General features: G+C 44.0%; 1 protein-coding gene across 1 annotated transcript in view; it reads left to right on the forward strand.

Moving 5' to 3' along the window:
• The first annotated feature begins 921 nt into the window (after positions 1-921).
• Positions 922-16,903, forward strand: part of NGEF (neuronal guanine nucleotide exchange factor) — a 111,470-nt gene continuing 95,488 nt past the window's right edge. Inside the window, exon 1 of the mRNA XM_043492785.1 lies at positions 922-1,055. The gene's annotated coding sequence lies outside the window, so the exon portion shown is untranslated. The remainder of the gene's footprint in view (positions 1,056-16,903) is intronic.

Consider the following 16,903-nt stretch of genomic DNA (forward strand, 5'->3'; position numbering starts at 1 on the left):
GTACACCATTGGCCCAAAGTGAATTCAGCTCAGCAGCTTGTAACTAGACTCCTAATAGAATCAAAATTAACTCTGATATTCCAGTGGAGAGAGAAGAAAGTGCAATTAACATGTAAGACCCTCACCAGGGGACCCATACCCATCCTTTCTCTCAATTCACTGAGTTTTAGAACCCATGTCCCTTGCCTAGCAAGTGCTACTTAGTTGATGGTGAGTCCCTCCATCATAACAAAAGGCGAAGTACAGTTCCACTGTCCTTGATCCACATAATCAAGATAATAACAACGTATTCTTCCTGCCCCAATAACAGAAAAACTGGGGATCCCACAGCAGCCAAAGTAACCATTTGGGCAGCTATGGGCTCATGCTAGGCAGGGTGGGTGTGCCGATGCAAATGAGATCAGCCCCTGAAGTTCTTTTCCACAACTTGTCACAATTCACTGTGTGTCAGGGTGGAGCTCATCCTGACTCTGCTTATATAGCCATAAAATTTAGCAATCACATTGCATTATTTTCAGCCATTAGAAAAGCAATAGGAGTGACTAAGCTAGTTTGCCCTACAGATGTAAACAGATACCATTTATTGTTTCCACTCATTTAAGTTTCGATTTCTCGCACATCGTCCAAATTTTTAGATCCTCACTCCGTCATTAAAGGTTTCTATTGGGCATGTTACACATGCATTGTAGTTAAAGCTTCAACCCAGACAGCATGAAGGACGTTTGTTGTGTGTTTGCACTGACTTATCTGAATAAAGGGAGAACTGTTGCTTTAAATTATGTTTGCAGTGTCTCTGGAAACTAAAGTAAACAAAGTCCTAGGGAAAATTTTTGCTTTCCAACATGCCGTGGTTGGGTACAGAAAGCGCTGGGGCTGAAGGTCATAGATATTTCCAGCAGGGATTTACCACTCCAAAAATCAGATCTTTGCTGTAAGTACCTTTAAAAATTTTTGGGAATATAGTACAGAGTCAGTGGATATACGTCCACTGGTAAATGGATGGTAAATGACCACATGGAGACCACGGACCAGCCATGACAGATTCTCATTAGCAGGTGAGTGAAATTCTATTGGGGGGCAGGAGGGTGTTGATTGATGATGTTGATGGGGGCACAATTGTGAGGAAGGAATTTCAGCTAACAAACAAGGACATAAATGAGGAGTCCCAACTGGCACAGGCAGGGTGCCATTGTGTGTAGCTTATACCGTTGGAATGATAGTGGATAGAAAGGAAGGAAACACACCATTGGCACAGAACAGCAGGCACAAACAGGTCACACAGGGCATGACTTACTCTGCTGTGGGACCCTTTGCACGAAACAGGCATTAACAATTTAGAAGAGAAAATGTAAAGATATAAGCAGCAAACATTCCAGGCACCACCCACCCAAATGACATCTCTTCTTCCAGGCCCATGACACAGGCTGTGATTTTGTTCCTGACAGCTATTCATCTGCAATCTCTTGCTAAAAAACTATTTTCCTTCTATTATCACCGGAACGAGCTTTCCCATTAGACTGCCAATAGTTCAGCAGCCAAATCCTTGTGAAATTGCTCAGCACACAATACAATAGTCCAGCAGTTCTCAAATGTCATTGCACCGCAACCCCCTTCTGACAACAAAAATTACTTCATGACCCCAGGAGGGGGGCACCAAAGCCTGAGCCCCACCACCCCAGGCGGGAGGACCAATGTCGAAGCCCAGGGGCTTCAGCCCCCGCTGGGGGGACCTGTAACCTGAGCCCTGCCACCCAGGGCTGAAGCCGAAGCCGAAGCCCCACTGGCCAGGGCTGAAGCCTGTGGGCTTTCGCTTTGGCCCCAGGAGGAGGGGCTTGGGCTTTGGCCCCAGGCCCCAGCAAGTCTAATACCAGCCCTGGTGACCCCATTAAAACTGGGTCATGACCCACTTTGGTGTCCCAATCCACAGTTTGAGAACCGCTGATTTAATCTACTCTTTCCCATCAGTGAAAAGTTTTGTTTGTTTGTCTGTTTTGTTTAAAATGCAAAGCCCACGGGAGCTCAAAATCTCATAAGAACAAGCTTTCTCCTGAGATTTCAAGCTTTTGATGGGCTCAGCTGTGTCAGAGGCACTGTGATATATTATTTCCTTGACTGTCTCTTCCAGTCCTGGCTGAAAACAGGAAATTGCACTAAAATAAAAAAAAAGATTAAAAAGTACAGGAGCCTAACACTTTTGAACCTGCAAAAAGGCCAGGTTCACTTTGAGAGATGGGTGAAAGAGATGCAGAACAATACTGTCAGTGAGCAGAAAAGCCCTGACCAGAGATACACAGAGTACATATTCGCAAAAAGAAAAGGAGTACTTGTGGCACCTTAGAGACTAACAAATTTATTAGAGCATAAGCTTTCGTGAGCTACAGCTCACTTCATCGGATGCATCCGCTGCCATGGTTAGGGGGACATTTTCAGTGCTGGGTGAAGGGATTAGCTATACAACTTCCATTAACTTTCACAGAATTACTCGGCTCCAGCAGTTCTGTACTGAAAATTTACATTTTGAAATTACTTATTCAAAAATTTCTACAAGCAGTGTTACCCATTGTGTGTATTACAATAGTGCCTAGCGGCAATGTTTTCAGACTTCGGAGTGGCTCTAATCCTTTCACAGGGCAATGGCCCTCTGAGGCCTGAAGTAATGAAAATTGACAGGAGCCAGTAAAAAACGAAACTGGACTCAGCCCATAGAAGAAACTCCCCCCACTGACGCCATCCACCAAGGAAATGCATGCGTACAAATAGGCCTAGGAGTGCACCCAGAAGATCAACAAACTTGGACTTTGCCTATCCAATAGGGAAGCAAATTCCAGAATCAAGGTCGTGCTCCAAGAGCTTATCTGTACAAAACACTTAGTATGCAGCAGGCTAGGGTGTCAATCCACCCAGCATTGGCCTGCAGCACACTGAACATCCATGTGGACCCTGCTGCCGTGCACTAAACATTCCCCGGGGTGCTTTAATCTACTCCTGGTTCAATGCAGAGTGGATCAAAGTGCACCGCAGAACTTTTAGTGCACAGCAGCAGAGGCCACATGGCTAGTTAGCATGCAGCAGGCTAGCACAGGATAGATTCACATCTCAGCTTGCCAGGGACTGTGTTCTTATAGACAAGCCCTAAGAACATTCTGCAACTGGCCCAGTGTAAAAGTCATGAAGACCAACAGGAACAGTGAAGAGCTAGAATTCCATCAAAAGGACCTGCAACAGGCATTGTGTGAAGTGCACAGAGATCTAACCCCTGCTCTTTCAGGCTATTACAGTAGCGTGTAGAGGCCCCAGCCCGGATCAGGACCCTGTCAAGTTATGTGCTGTGCATACACATAGCTGTTGAGGGACAGTCTCCTGCTAACAATCTAAACAGACAGGACAAAGGGTAGGAAAAAATAAGGGTCCTTTACTGAGATCAGGAAGATTAACTGACTTGCCCAAGGTTCCACAGGGATTCTGTAGCAGAGCTGGGAACTGAACCCACATCTCTTGCCTCCCAGTCCATTGCTTGAAACAAGACTCTCTAGGGTCATCCTACCATTGCCCAGTTCACCCACACTCTTCCTAAAACAAGGCATTAGGGGAGTTTATAGATTCATAGATACTAAGGTCAGAAGAGACCATTCTGATCATCTAGTCCGACCTCCTGCACAACGCAGGCCACAGAATCTCACCCATCCACTCCTACGAAAAACCTCACCTATGTCTGAGCTATTGAAATCCTCAAATCGTGGTTTAAAGACTTCAAGGAGCAGAGAATCCTCCCTCAAGTGACCCGTGCCCCATGCTACAGAGGAAGGCGAAAAACCTCCAGGGCCTCTTCCAATCTGCCCTGGAGGAAAATTCCTTCCCATCCCCAGATATGGCGATCAGCTAAACCCTGAGCATATGGGCAAGATTTACCAGCCAGATACTACAGAAAATTCTTTCCTGGGTAACTTTCCTGAGTTGTTAGAAGAGCCCTGTGCCATCCTCTACAAGCAGAGGCCATTACTGCTACTGTATTAGGCTGGAAAGATTTAAAAAAAAATTAAATGAAAGGGAGAGAGCTGTGGAGTCAGTTTCATGTCATGCTGCTGTCAGCGGAAAAGATTTGAACCTAGGACACATCATCCAACTATTCATGGCAGTCTGTCAAATTAATGCTTTGCTCCAGTTCCATTTCAACCATATCTGTTTGCACTGTCAGTGCGAGCAAGCAGATTCCCCTCCTAGCCTCATTAAGCGATGGAGCAGGGATCAGGTTGGTGAGCCTTCACTCTGCAACACACTTAGACAGGTTTCAGAGTAGCAGCTGTGTTAGTCTGTATTCACAAAAAGAAAAGGAGTACTTGTGGCACCTTAGAGACTAACAAATTTATTAGAGCATAAGCTTTCGTGAGCTACAGCTCACTTCATCAGATGCTGTAGCTCACGAAAGCTTATGCTCTAATAAATTTGTTAGTCTCTAAGGTGCCACAAGTACTCCTTTTCTTTTTGCAGACACTTAGACAGGACACTGGCTGACAAGCTGGTGAAGGAGGATTTGACTGTGCTGTCTTTTTATTTGTCACACTAATACAGACAAGTGTTGTGCTCCGAGCCAATAATAGAAGTAGCCTTCTAATAAGGTACAGGCTAAATGTTGACGCATACAGGTCAAGTCAAACTTACTTTAGACTATTACACTTGGAAGGGAAAAATTCTCCTGCTTGTAACTATAATCAAATCCTTGCTCATAGATTATCAGGGTTGGAAGGGACCTCAGGAGGTCATCTAGTCCAACCCCATGCTCAAAGCAGGTCCACTCTCCCATTTTTGTCCCAGATCCCTAAATGGCCCCCTCAAGGATTGAACTCACAACCTTGGGTTTAGTGGGCCAATGCTCAAACCACTGAGCTATCCCTCTCCCCATACAGCTGTGGTTTTAAGCCCATGTCTGGGAGTGAGGGGAAGTGCATGTGCACAGAATACCAGATGATTGTAGGGTAGGATCCAACCTTATGAATTAGCCCCTCGAGGTAGGGTCTGTGACTGACCCCCCAGCCCTGTGTAGGGGGTGGTGCCGTGTTACACCCACGGAGGGCTGGTTGCATCTCAGGCTGCACTCTCTGTCTCAGAGCAGCCTTGCACACACACTGGGCCAGCGAGGAAGACAGTGCAAGATTGATCTTCAGGCTCCTCTCCACAAGTTTGCACTCGGCCCTGCCTCCTCCTTCCCTTCTCCTTAATCACATAAGGACTAATCATAATCTAGCCCTTCATATGACTTTTGAGCTTGGCATGGAGGAGATTGCCTAAAGAAGAGTCTAGCTCTCATGACAGTTCTTTGATGTGGATAAAGCACGAGCTGCAGTGACAAGTAAGGAGAGATTTATAAAACTCCATCAGGAGTAAGCAGTATGGCAGAGCCCTGCAGTGGGACTGGGCTCCCACAGGACCCACTGCCATAATAGCGGTAGTGGGTAAAATGTACTTTGTTGTGGGCAGGATGGGTTGGGCAAAAAAACAAAAAAACACAAACAAAAAACGGTGGTAATTTGCCCACTAAAACACTAAATCTCTCATCAGTTTGTCATAAATAGAATTTCAGCAATGTAAAGTTTGGGGTTTTTTTAAATAAAGGTTTTAATACTTCAATTTATCCAAGGAGTAGAAAGATTTGATGTCTATTATAACAGGAGTTAAAGTATTTTTACATGCTTTAAAACTATATATTAACTGACCAGGTTTTTTGTTTTTAGTAGCATGCTGGGAGGAGGGGGAAATCTGTCTCTCTTATGGGATTTGCAGGATCTAAGGTTTTTGCAGGTGGGAGCGGGACAAAAATGCAAGAGGCAATGTGGGAGTGGGCATGGGAATTGCAGGCCGGGACGAGAGTGGGATTAAAAAAAAAAACAAACAGTCCCACACAGGGCTCTACAGTACGGGTTCCTTTTCATACTCACCTCATATAATGACAGGTTTCAGAGTAGCAGCCGTGTTAGTCTGTATTCGCAAAAAGAAAAGGAGTACTTGTGGCACCTTAGAGACAAACAAATTTATTAGAGCATAAGCTTTCGTGAGCTACAGCTCACTTCATCGGATGCATTTGGTGGAAAAAACAGAGGAGAGATTTATATACACACACACAGAGAACATGAAACAATGGGTTTATCATACACACTGTAAGGAGAGTGATCACTTAAGATAAGCCATCACCCACAGCAGGGGGGGGAAAGGAGGAAAACCTTCCATGGTGACAAGCAGGTAGGCTAATTCCAGCAGTTAACAAGAATATCAGAGGAACAGTGTGGGGTGGGGTGGGGGGGAGAAATACCATGGGGAAATAGTTTTACTTTGTGTAATGACTCATCCATTCCCAGTCTCTATTCAAGCCTAAGTTAATTGTATCCAGTTTGCAAATTAATTCCAATTCAGCAGTCTCTCGTTGGAGTCTGTTTTTGAAGCTTTTTTGTTGAAGTATAGCCACTCTTAGGTCTGTGATCGAGTGACCAGAGAGATTGAAGTGTTCTCCAACTGGTTTTTGAATGTTATAATTCTTGACGTCTGATTTGTGTCCATTCATTCTTTTACGTAGAGACTGTCCAGTTTGGCCAATGTACATGGCAGAGGGGCATTGCTGGCACATGATGGCATATATCACATTGGTAGATGCGCAGGTGAACGAGCCTCTGATAGTGTGGCTGATGTGATTAGGCCCTATGATGGTATCCCCTGAATAGATATGTGGACAGAGTTGGCAACGGGCTTTGTTGCAAGGATAGGTTCCTGGGTTAGTGGTTCTGTTGTGTGGTGTGTGGTTGCTGGTGAGTATTTGCTTCAGATTGGGGGGCTGTCTGTAAGCAAGGACTGGTCTATCTCCCAAGATCTGAGAGAGCGATGGCTCGTCCTTCAGGATAGGTTGTAGATCCTTGATGATGCGTTGGAGAGGTTTTAGTTGGGGGCTGAAGGTGATGGCTAGTGGCGTTCTGTTGTTTTCTTTGTTGGGCCTGTCCTGTAGTAGGTGACTTCTGGGTACTCTTCTGGCTCTGTCAATCTGTCCACATATCTATTCAGGGGATACCATCATAGGGCCTAATCACATCAGCCACACTATCAGAGGCTCGTTCACCTGCGCATCTACCAATGTGATATATGCCATCATGTGCCAGCAATGCCCCTCTGCCATGTACATTGGCCAAACTGGACAGTCTCTACGTAAAAGAATGAATGGACACAAATCAGACGTCAAGAATTATAACATTCAAAAACCAGTTGGAGAACACTTCAATCTCTCTGGTCACTCGATCACAGACCTAAGAGTGGCTATACTTCAACAAAAAAGCTTCAAAAACAGACTCCAACGAGAGACTGCTGAATTGGAATTAATTTGCAAACTGGATACAATTAACTTAGGCTTGAATAGAGACTGGGAATGGATGAGTCATTACACAAAGTAAAACTATTTCCCCATGGTATTTCTCCCCCCCACCCCACCCCCCACTGTTCCTCTGATATTCTTGTTAACTGCTGGAATTAGCCTACCTGCTTGTCACCATGGAAGGTTTTCCTCCTTTCCCCCCCCTGCTGTGGGTGATGGCTTATCTTAAGTGATCACTCTCCTTACAGTGTGTATGATAAACCCATTGTTTCATGTTCTCTGTGTGTGTGTATATAAATCTCTCCTCTGTTTTTTCCACCAAATGCATCCGATGAAGTGAGCTGTAGCTCACGAAAGCTTATGCTCTAATAAATTTGTTAGTCTCTAAGGTGCCACAAGTACTCCTTTTCTTTTCACCTCATATAGTTTATTGCCAAAAGCAAGCCTACAGTTCAGGGGGAAAAGCCACAGTACACACCTTGGATTTTGCCCATAAATGTTTCAACCTTCAAGAGAGTCAAAGGTGACTGATTTAGAAGCGACAGTTTAGGGCCACGATGACGTGACCTGGGTTTTAATCAGGAACAAAGACATGAGAGTTAATGGCAGGCTGTCTTGTCAGAGTCCATGAAAACACTGCAGTAGGAGATGTATCTGGTTTGGAGGTTTTTACCAGGCTACTTAGTAGGCAGTCAGGCCTATTGCCCTTGGGACAGACAGCACTTGCATTGCCCAGGAAGAAAACTATAGCTGTGCCCATTTCTATTTCTAGATTTGCCCTGGTTACATGAGACACACTCATTATGGAAAAAACAAGCACTGAAGGTTATTTCAACTACAGAGGAATAAAAACTTTTTTTTATAAAAAAAGTCAATATAGGAGTTGCTACAACTACCCCTATAATTATCTATGGATCCCCCTTTGCTAGGCTACTTAGGAGTGGTGAGCAGGGGCAGCAGGTTTGTATAATTTTTGTTGGTGTCCAGAACGGGTACAAGTCCCACCCCCCGACACCTGCCTAAGGCTCTGGGAGGGAGTTTGGGTGCGGCTCTGGGCTGGGGCAGAGGGTTGGGATTCAGGGGGTGTGTGGGGTCAGGCTCTGGGAGGGAGTTTGGGTGCAAGGTGGGGGCTCTGGGCTGGGGCACAGGAGGGGGTGTGGGGTGCAGGCTCTGGGAGGGAGTCTGGGTGCAGGAGGGGGGAGGGATTGAACTCTGGGAAGGAGTTTGGGTGCAGGGTCTGGGCTGGGGCAGGGGGCTGGGGTACAGGAGCGGGTGAAGGGTGCAGGTTCCAGGAGGGAGTTTGAGTGCAGCAGGAGAGGGATACATTAAACAGAGGGGCAGGGAACAGGCAAAGCTCTCAGGGATGATCACTAAATAAGACCCCATCCGGTAACGGCCCACAACTAAATCAATGTCATAAGAAAACCCTCATGCCACCCCAGCAACCCCCACAAGCCTAATCAGGCCAGTGGGGCTAGAGTTCAGCATATGGGGTTGGTATCCTTCTCTGCGCAGCTGATTGCTCTACTTGTGGACGGATGGGGTCCAGCCCTTGCTGGCTCCGGGTATGGTGGGGGTGGCGGTGGGGTGGGGGTGGGGGTGGTTATGGAGTTATGGTCACTGCTTGTTTTCAGCCCCCATGTGTGCCACAGCTTTTTGGGCTTGACTCTCTGTTGTGCAATGATGAATGGGGGCTCCAGGCTTTCCAACTGGGAGAGTTGGAACATCTGATCCTCCAGATGCTGTGGGGAGCAACAACCAGCCTCTTTCCCTGCTCATGCTGTCAGTCTCTCTGACTCAACTCACGGGGGGCCAGGCCACTTGGGTCATCTGAGCAAGCCAGTCAAAGCCCTGGTCCCGCTGTCACTGCCAAGGCAGGCAGCTGCCTTTGAGCTGCTCTCTGTGCCCTGAAGCCTCCACGCTGGCAGAGGCTGCATCTATAGATAAAATTAAGGAGACACTTTTTATGTGATCTATACCTTAGGGTGTGTGTGTGTGTGTGTAGTTGTATGAGTATATACAAATACAAATACACACATACACACACCACTTGCTTCTAGTCCTGAAAGATCCCGAGAGACCAGACTTTAAAAGTTAGGACATTTTTATATCTAGAGAATCCATTTTAGGTCGTTTTTTGAAGGGCTTTCAACAAATGACTTTTACTCTCTCCCCCTCCAAGCTGCATATAGTTGGTCTCATGGCGACTACAGCATATGGCTTTACAGAATGCATAAAATGGTGCCAATCCCAAAACATTTTTTAAATCTCTAAAGCGTTTCTGAAACAGGTTCTCTGTTCCATTATGTGGCACACACAGAATAGTGGGGCAAGATAAAAAGGCTTTATTAGCACTAGTTTGCAGTGAGCTGCACAACTCATTAAAGATTTTGCCTCATGTAAATAATGCACCGGTCCAAAAATCGCTCCAATAAAACTGTTATGTACCACACTGTTGTGTAGTCCACAAAAACACAAACATCTTTCTATAAAATCACAAGCAGCAACTATCTTTTTACTTAGTTTCCTGCACCTGGGCAGAGCCCCGCTGACTTCAATAGGGGCCCACTTGCATATGGAGCTCTTTAAAGGATCGGGGCCCATCTGAGTAAATTTGTTAGTCTCTAAGGTGCCACAAGTACTCCTTTTCTTTTAGCTAAATGAGTGAGGTCTGCAGCTGGATTTTGACCCATATTTGCCAAGCAATCTTAGCCTCCTTAGGGTGCATATTAAGCAGACAATTTACAGCATGAGCTGTATTAGCTTCAATTCTGTGAAACACGAGGGAAGAAATCAATGTTTACTAAATGAAGGCTGTAAAGAAGGGGTTAGGCTTGTTTTCAGGTGCAAGTATCAGAGTTAGAAAATAATTGAAACCATTAACAAAGAAGCTGAGAGGGTCTAGCAAACATGCATTTGTTTGTGTAGTCAGATCATGCTATAAAAAAAAAAAAGCCACACACTCTCTGAAAGGTTGTTAGGTCAAAATATTGTCCTAACAATGGCCTCATCTGGTTTATTTTGTTTATTTTTAGAATGACAGAAATGCACAAGGCATGGTTTTTATGTTGGTGTTTTACATTTTCAGATAGAACATGAGAACTCCATTGCTTTCAGATGGGTAAAATCTTCCAGATGAGGCCACTGCTAAGAGGCTAATACTTTTTAAAAGCAAATTAATAGATTTTTAAGGCCAGAAGGGACCATAATGATCATCTAGTCTGACCCACGGCATAACAAAGGCCACATAACCTCACCCAGTAATTTGTGCATTAAACCCACCACTTCTAATTGAGCTACACCATTTCTTTTTGAAAGATGTTCAGTCTTGATTTAAAGGCTTCAAGTGACAGAGAATTCGCTATGGCCCTAGGTAATGTATTCCAATGGCTAAGTAACTTCACAGTTAAAAATTTGCACCTTATGTCTGGTCTGGATTTGTCTAGCTTCATCTTGCAACTACTGGATCTCATTATGCCTTTTTCTGTTACCTAACAAGCTATCTACTATTAGAAACCTTAATCATGCAGGTACTTGTAGATCATGATCAAGTGACCTCTTAACCTTCTCTTGGATAAACTAAACTGAATAGAAAGAACGAGGAGTACTTGTGGCACCTTAGCGACTAACAAATTTATTTGAGCATAAACTTTCGTGGGCTAAAGACCCCTTCATCAGATGCATACAGTGGAAAATACAGTAGGAACACACACACACACACACACACACAGAGAACATGAAAAAATGGGGGTTGCCATACCAACTCTTAACAAGACCAATCAATTAAGGTGAGCTATTATCAGCAGGAGAAAAAATCTTTTGTAGTAATAATCAGGATGGCCCATTTCAAATAGTTGACAAGAAAGTGTGAGTAACAGTAGGGGGAAAAGTAGCATGGGGAAATAGTTTTTAGTTAGTGTAATGACTCATCCACTCCCAGTCTTTATTCAAGCCTAATTTAATGGTGTCCAGTTTGCAGATTAATTCCAGTTCTGCTGTTTCTCAGTGGCGTCTGTTTTTGAAGTTTTTTTGTTGAATAATTGCGACTTTTAGGTCTGTAATTGAGCATCCAGGGAGATTGAAGTGTTCTCCGACTGGTTTTTGAATGTTATAATTCTTGACATCTGATTTGTATCCATTTATTCTTTTGTGTAGAGACTGTCCCGGTTTGGCCAAAGTACATGGCAGAGGGGCATTGCTGGCACATTGGTAGATGTGCAGGTAAACAAGCCTCTGATAGTGTGGCTGATGTGATTAGGTCCTATGATGGTGTCCCTTGAATAGATATGTGGACAGAGTTGGCAATGGGCTTTGTTGCAAGGATAGGTTCCTGGTTTAGTGTTTTTGTTGTGTGGTTGCTGGTGAGTATTTGCTTCAGATTGGGAGGCTGTCTGTAAGCGGGGACTGGCCTGTCTCCCAAGAACTGTGAGAGTGAGGGATTGTCTTTCAGGATAGGTTGTAGATCCTAACTGTGTCCACCAGAATTTGACATAGTATTCCAGTAAGAGACTCACTAATACTGTATACAAAGGTAATACCACTTCCCTCCATCTTGTACATGCAAGGATCACATTGTTTTCTTAGCTACATCTTTGCACTGGGAACTTTCGTTCAATTGGTTATCTACTATGACCCCATAGGTCCTTTACAGTGTCACTGCATTCCATGAGAAAATCCCCTACCACATAAGTGTGACTTACATTCTTTGTTCCTAGACATATGACTTTGCTCTTGGCTGTATTAAAATGCATGTTGTTCAAATGAGCCCACTTTACAAAATGATCCTCATTGATCTGTCCCCATCATTATTTACCACTCCCCCAATTTTTCTGTCATCTGAAATTACCACCAGCAATTATTTTATGTTTTTTTCCAGATCATTGATAAAGACATTGAATAGAATCAGGCCACAATCTCTGTGGGACTTCTACTAGAAACATCCCTATCGCATGACTCCCCATTTACAATTACTTTTTGGGATTTATCAGTTAACCAGTATTTAATCAATTTAATATTGATTTCATATATTGCTTTTTTTAAAATTAGGATGTTATATAGGACTAAGTCAAATACCTTTCCTATTATGTCAACAGTTACTTTTAGCAACCAATCTCTTAAATTATATCAAGTTTATTTGACAACACCTATTTTCAAAAAAACCCAACAACCCATGTTGATTAGTATTTATTATACTACCATACTTTAATTTTTTTTTTTACACTGATTATGTCCCATATCAACCTTTCCATGATTTCACCTGGGATCAATGTCAGACTAACTACTTTAAAGTTACCCGGATCATCCCATTTACTCTTTGAAAGTATTGACACAACATTAGCTTTTTTCCCCCAGGCCTCTGGAGCTTGCCCCGCATTCCAAGATTTGTTAAAATCATCATCAATAGGTTAGAGAGCCTCTCAGTCAGTTCTTTTCATTCTTGTCCTTCTAAAGCAGATCTTTAACCTGCATTTTCTTGAGCAGGAGGCTGCATTAGATGCTAACATGTCTTGTCATCTCTAATTTCTATGCGCCCTACCCTGCAGTCCTTATTTTAACAAGACTGAGTTTGGTCAACAGAATTTAATCCCTAGGCTCTTTGGGCAGGTATCTCACCTTTTACCATGAATTACAGTGGTTGTCTGTTTCCCTCTTGCAGGCAGGGTAGTTTGGCTCCCCAGCCAACCGTAAAAAGTCATTCCCTTCTCCGGTACACAAGTTCAATGAAACAAATTCCTTGGGGCTTGCTATAGCCCAGCACAAAGAAAACAACAAGCAACAAAACAAGGTGGCTTGCTCCAGCTAATCCCCCTTCAAGGCAGCAAAACAAACCAGGCTAATCCACTGAGCACTGTGTGCTCCTAGCTTAGCCTCCTGCAGGATGCTGAGGTTTCATACCTCTGAGCCCTTTCCTCAGGTCTTGTCTACACTGGAGAAATTTACAGCGCTGCAACTTTCTCGCTCAAGGTTGTGAAAAAAAACCCCTGAGCGCAGCAAGTTTCAGCACTGTAAACAGTGCCCCAGTGCTGGGAGCTATGCCCCCTCGTGGAGGTGGGTTTTTTTTAGAGTGCTGGGAGAGCTCTCTCCCAGCGCTGCACCGCCACCACACAAACCATGTTAAAGGGCTGCCATAGCACTGCTTTAGCGTTGCCAGTCTAGATTATCCCTCAGTGTCTTCAGTAGAGCCTTCCTCGAGTTGTTATATTCATTTTGTGTTAAAAATAAGGGCTTCTTTACCTGGTGATTTAGTGCACAGCAAGCCAGGGTGTGAATCTACAGGGCTCGAGCCTGCCATACATTATCTGGCTGTGTGGACCCTGCTACTGTGCACTAAAAGTTCTGTAGTGAGCTCTGACATCAAAGCGCACTAGGGAATTTTTGGTGTATGGCAACAATGCCCACACAGCCAGTTAGTGCCTGGAGTGCTTTAGAGTTACACCCTAGCTTGCCATGCACTAAATCACTGTGTAGACAAGCCCTAATTATATCAATCCAGATTAATTAAAAATACTCTACAGAAACCAATGGAAAAACTCTGGCTGCTTTAAAATATTACAGCAAAAATTACTACTGCATATGCCTCTTGGCAAAGGTGTTTCTCAAGAGTTTTCTTTTTTTGCAGCCTGCCTTAAACAACCCATCTCTCAGTTCCTCCAAAGGCACTTCACAGTTGCACCATTAGAAGACCTGAGAATTTTGAGGCAGTCCTGAGGACATGAGAAATCCCCAAAAGCTGAGTTTCAGGCCAAAAGCTTGAGATTGTGGTGTGCTATATGCTTATGGGTTTGATTACTATATTCTTGCCTGTACCTGTTGGGTATGTGCATTAGACAATGTGACAAGGGGTCTCTATCCTCTGTGACAGTATCCCCTTAGAGAGTAAGTCTATAGTATCAGGCTACAGCAGAACCTGTTATTTCCTACCTCAGGGAGTCTCTGCCCAGCATGGCGGGGGGAGTGAACCTGTTTCTAAGCAATGAACTAGAGTCAGTCATCATTGCTCTTCTAAAATTGTCAGCAACAACTGTACAATTTTGATGAATCAAGTACTTTTTATAAAAAAAGTTTGTATAACTGACCTTTTCAGTACAGTGAACAAAAATATGTATAAAGCTATAAACCCTTCAGTGACCAGACACCTCTCATCTGACTGCAGCTTCCACACCACAAGGAAGATTAGGCTGGTAGGCTGCCCCCTACCCAAAAGTCTGCCTCATCTTAATTCCATTCCCAGACCATAGCGGGTTAGGACAACTGGCCTACACTGGGATCAAGCAACGGGTATAAAAAAGGCAGAGCACTGACAGCCATGCTGCCTGGGTCTATGATCTCATGAGATCTCCAAAGTTAAACAAGGCTGGTCATGGGCAGTACTTGAAACAGGAGAATTCTAACAAAACAGAGTCCCTGCAGAAAGTGGTGTTGGTGGTTACAGCAGGGATAGGGGGGCACTCTTTCCCAAGTGTCAGTACTAAACTAATGGTCCAGCATGGTGTTAGGCCACAGGGACCGTAGTCTTAGAGATGACATCTTTTGGGTGAGAGACAGAGGCAAGGTCCTCACCATCTACAGACACTGAAACATGCTGTGTGATTTGCAAGAGTATCAAAGGAAGGAGGGAGTTAGAATTTCCCCAGGAGATTGTGGCCAACTGGTGAATTAATTCACAACAGGTCTAGACACACTACAGCAGTGAAAAGGCTGGCAGCTACCAGCACTTGGTTTACACTAGCACTCCCACCTGCTCCCCACCATTGTTATCACCAGCGGTAGAATATACAAGTAAAATCCCCTTATAATGTAGCTGCCACTACCTAAGATAACACAAATGCCCGAGCAAATGGGGTGAAGTGATCCACCATCACTGAAATACTCCTGCTGCCTCAGGTTTGAGGATCAAAAAGTCCACACAGACTTTCGATTGAAAATATACACAAAAATTGCTCAGGCCAGCTGCTGTTTCACGTTTCATGTCCTGATGCTGGTATTATGCTTATTTCTTGTATATAGCTTCAACATTTTTGGCTTGATGTAGCAGATAAAAAAGTACTATGCTTGGAACAAATCCAATTCCCATAACGAGTCTGATCATGCAGCCCCACAGTCTGCTCCCATTGTGCACTGAGTACTAGCTGTTAATTACATTCACCACCACAGAGGGTCCTGGCTTTCAAATATAAAAACAGTTCCACTCCCTTAGAAGCAATCGCAGCTTCCTCCTTCCCACACACATCCATACGACTGACTTTCCTTCCAGGAATCTTAGCAATTTTTAAGGTTACGACCAGTTTCTGGAGCTCTGTCTAACACACCAAGTTCAGCCAACTCTCGTACAACAGCATCTCCATCACAGAATAAAGTTTCTGCCCAAGCAAATTCTTCACACTCTAAATTTTCTCTCGAGTCACAAGGAAAATCTTTAGTACTGCTTTACAAGCAGCGTTTGGCATCATCATCTTTATTTGCTCTGCCCTTTTTTTTTTTTTTTTTTTTTTTTTTTTAAAAATAGCCTCCTATTCTCCCAGAGCTTGCCCTTTGGGCCTGTAAACCAGCATATCTGTCTGTAAGATAAACTCAAGTATTTCAGCAAAAACAACGAGGAGTCTTTGTGGCACCTTAGTTTAAACACATTTATTTGGGCATAAGCTTTCGTGGGCTAGAACCCACTTCATCAGATGCATGGAGTGAAAAATACAGTAGGCAGGTATAAATATACAACACATGAAAAGATGGGAGTTGCCTTACTAAGTGGGGGGGTGGGAGGGGGTCAGTGCTAATGAGGCCTAGGGTGACCAGATGTCCTGTTTTTATAGGGACAGTCCCGTTTTTTGGGACTTTTTCTTATATAGGTGCCTATTACCTCCCACCCCATCCTGTTTTTTCACAGTTGCTATCTGGTCACCCTAACAAGGCCAAATCAGTCAGGGTGGATGTGGCCCATTCCCAACAGTTGACAAGACCACGTGAGTATCAACAGAGGGAAAATTACTTTTTTTAGTGACCCAGCCATTCCCAGTCTTTATTTAGGCCTAATTTGATGGTGTCAAGTTTGCAGATTAATTCAAGCTTTGCAGTTTCTCATTGAAGTTTGTTTTTGAAGTTTTTTTGTTGAAGAATGGACACTTTTAAATCTGTTATTGAGTATCCAAGGAGACTGAAGTGCTCTCCTACTGGTTTTTGAATGTTACAATTCTCGATGTCTGATTTGTGTCCATCTATTCTTTTGCGTAGAGGCTGTCCAGTTTGGCCAATGTACATGGCAGAGGGGCATCACTGGCACATGATGGCATATATCACATTAGTAGATGTGCAGGTGAACTAGTCCCTGATGCTGTGGCTGATGTGGTTAGGTCCTATGATGGTGTCCCTTGAATAGATATGTGGACAGAGTTCACAATGGGGTTTGTTGCAGGGATTAGTTCCTGGCTTAGTGTTTCTGTTTCCTTGTTGTTTTTGCTGATACAGACTAATATGGCTACCCCTCTGAAACCTGTCAAGTATTTCAGTGACAATGCACCTAGGTAGTGATTTGTAGTGGCAGCCAATTTCAGTGTGGTC

Source organism: Dermochelys coriacea, chromosome 9 (assembly GCF_009764565.3).
Source record: "Dermochelys coriacea isolate rDerCor1 chromosome 9, rDerCor1.pri.v4, whole genome shotgun sequence".
Taxonomy (NCBI): domain Eukaryota; kingdom Metazoa; phylum Chordata; order Testudines; family Dermochelyidae; genus Dermochelys; species Dermochelys coriacea.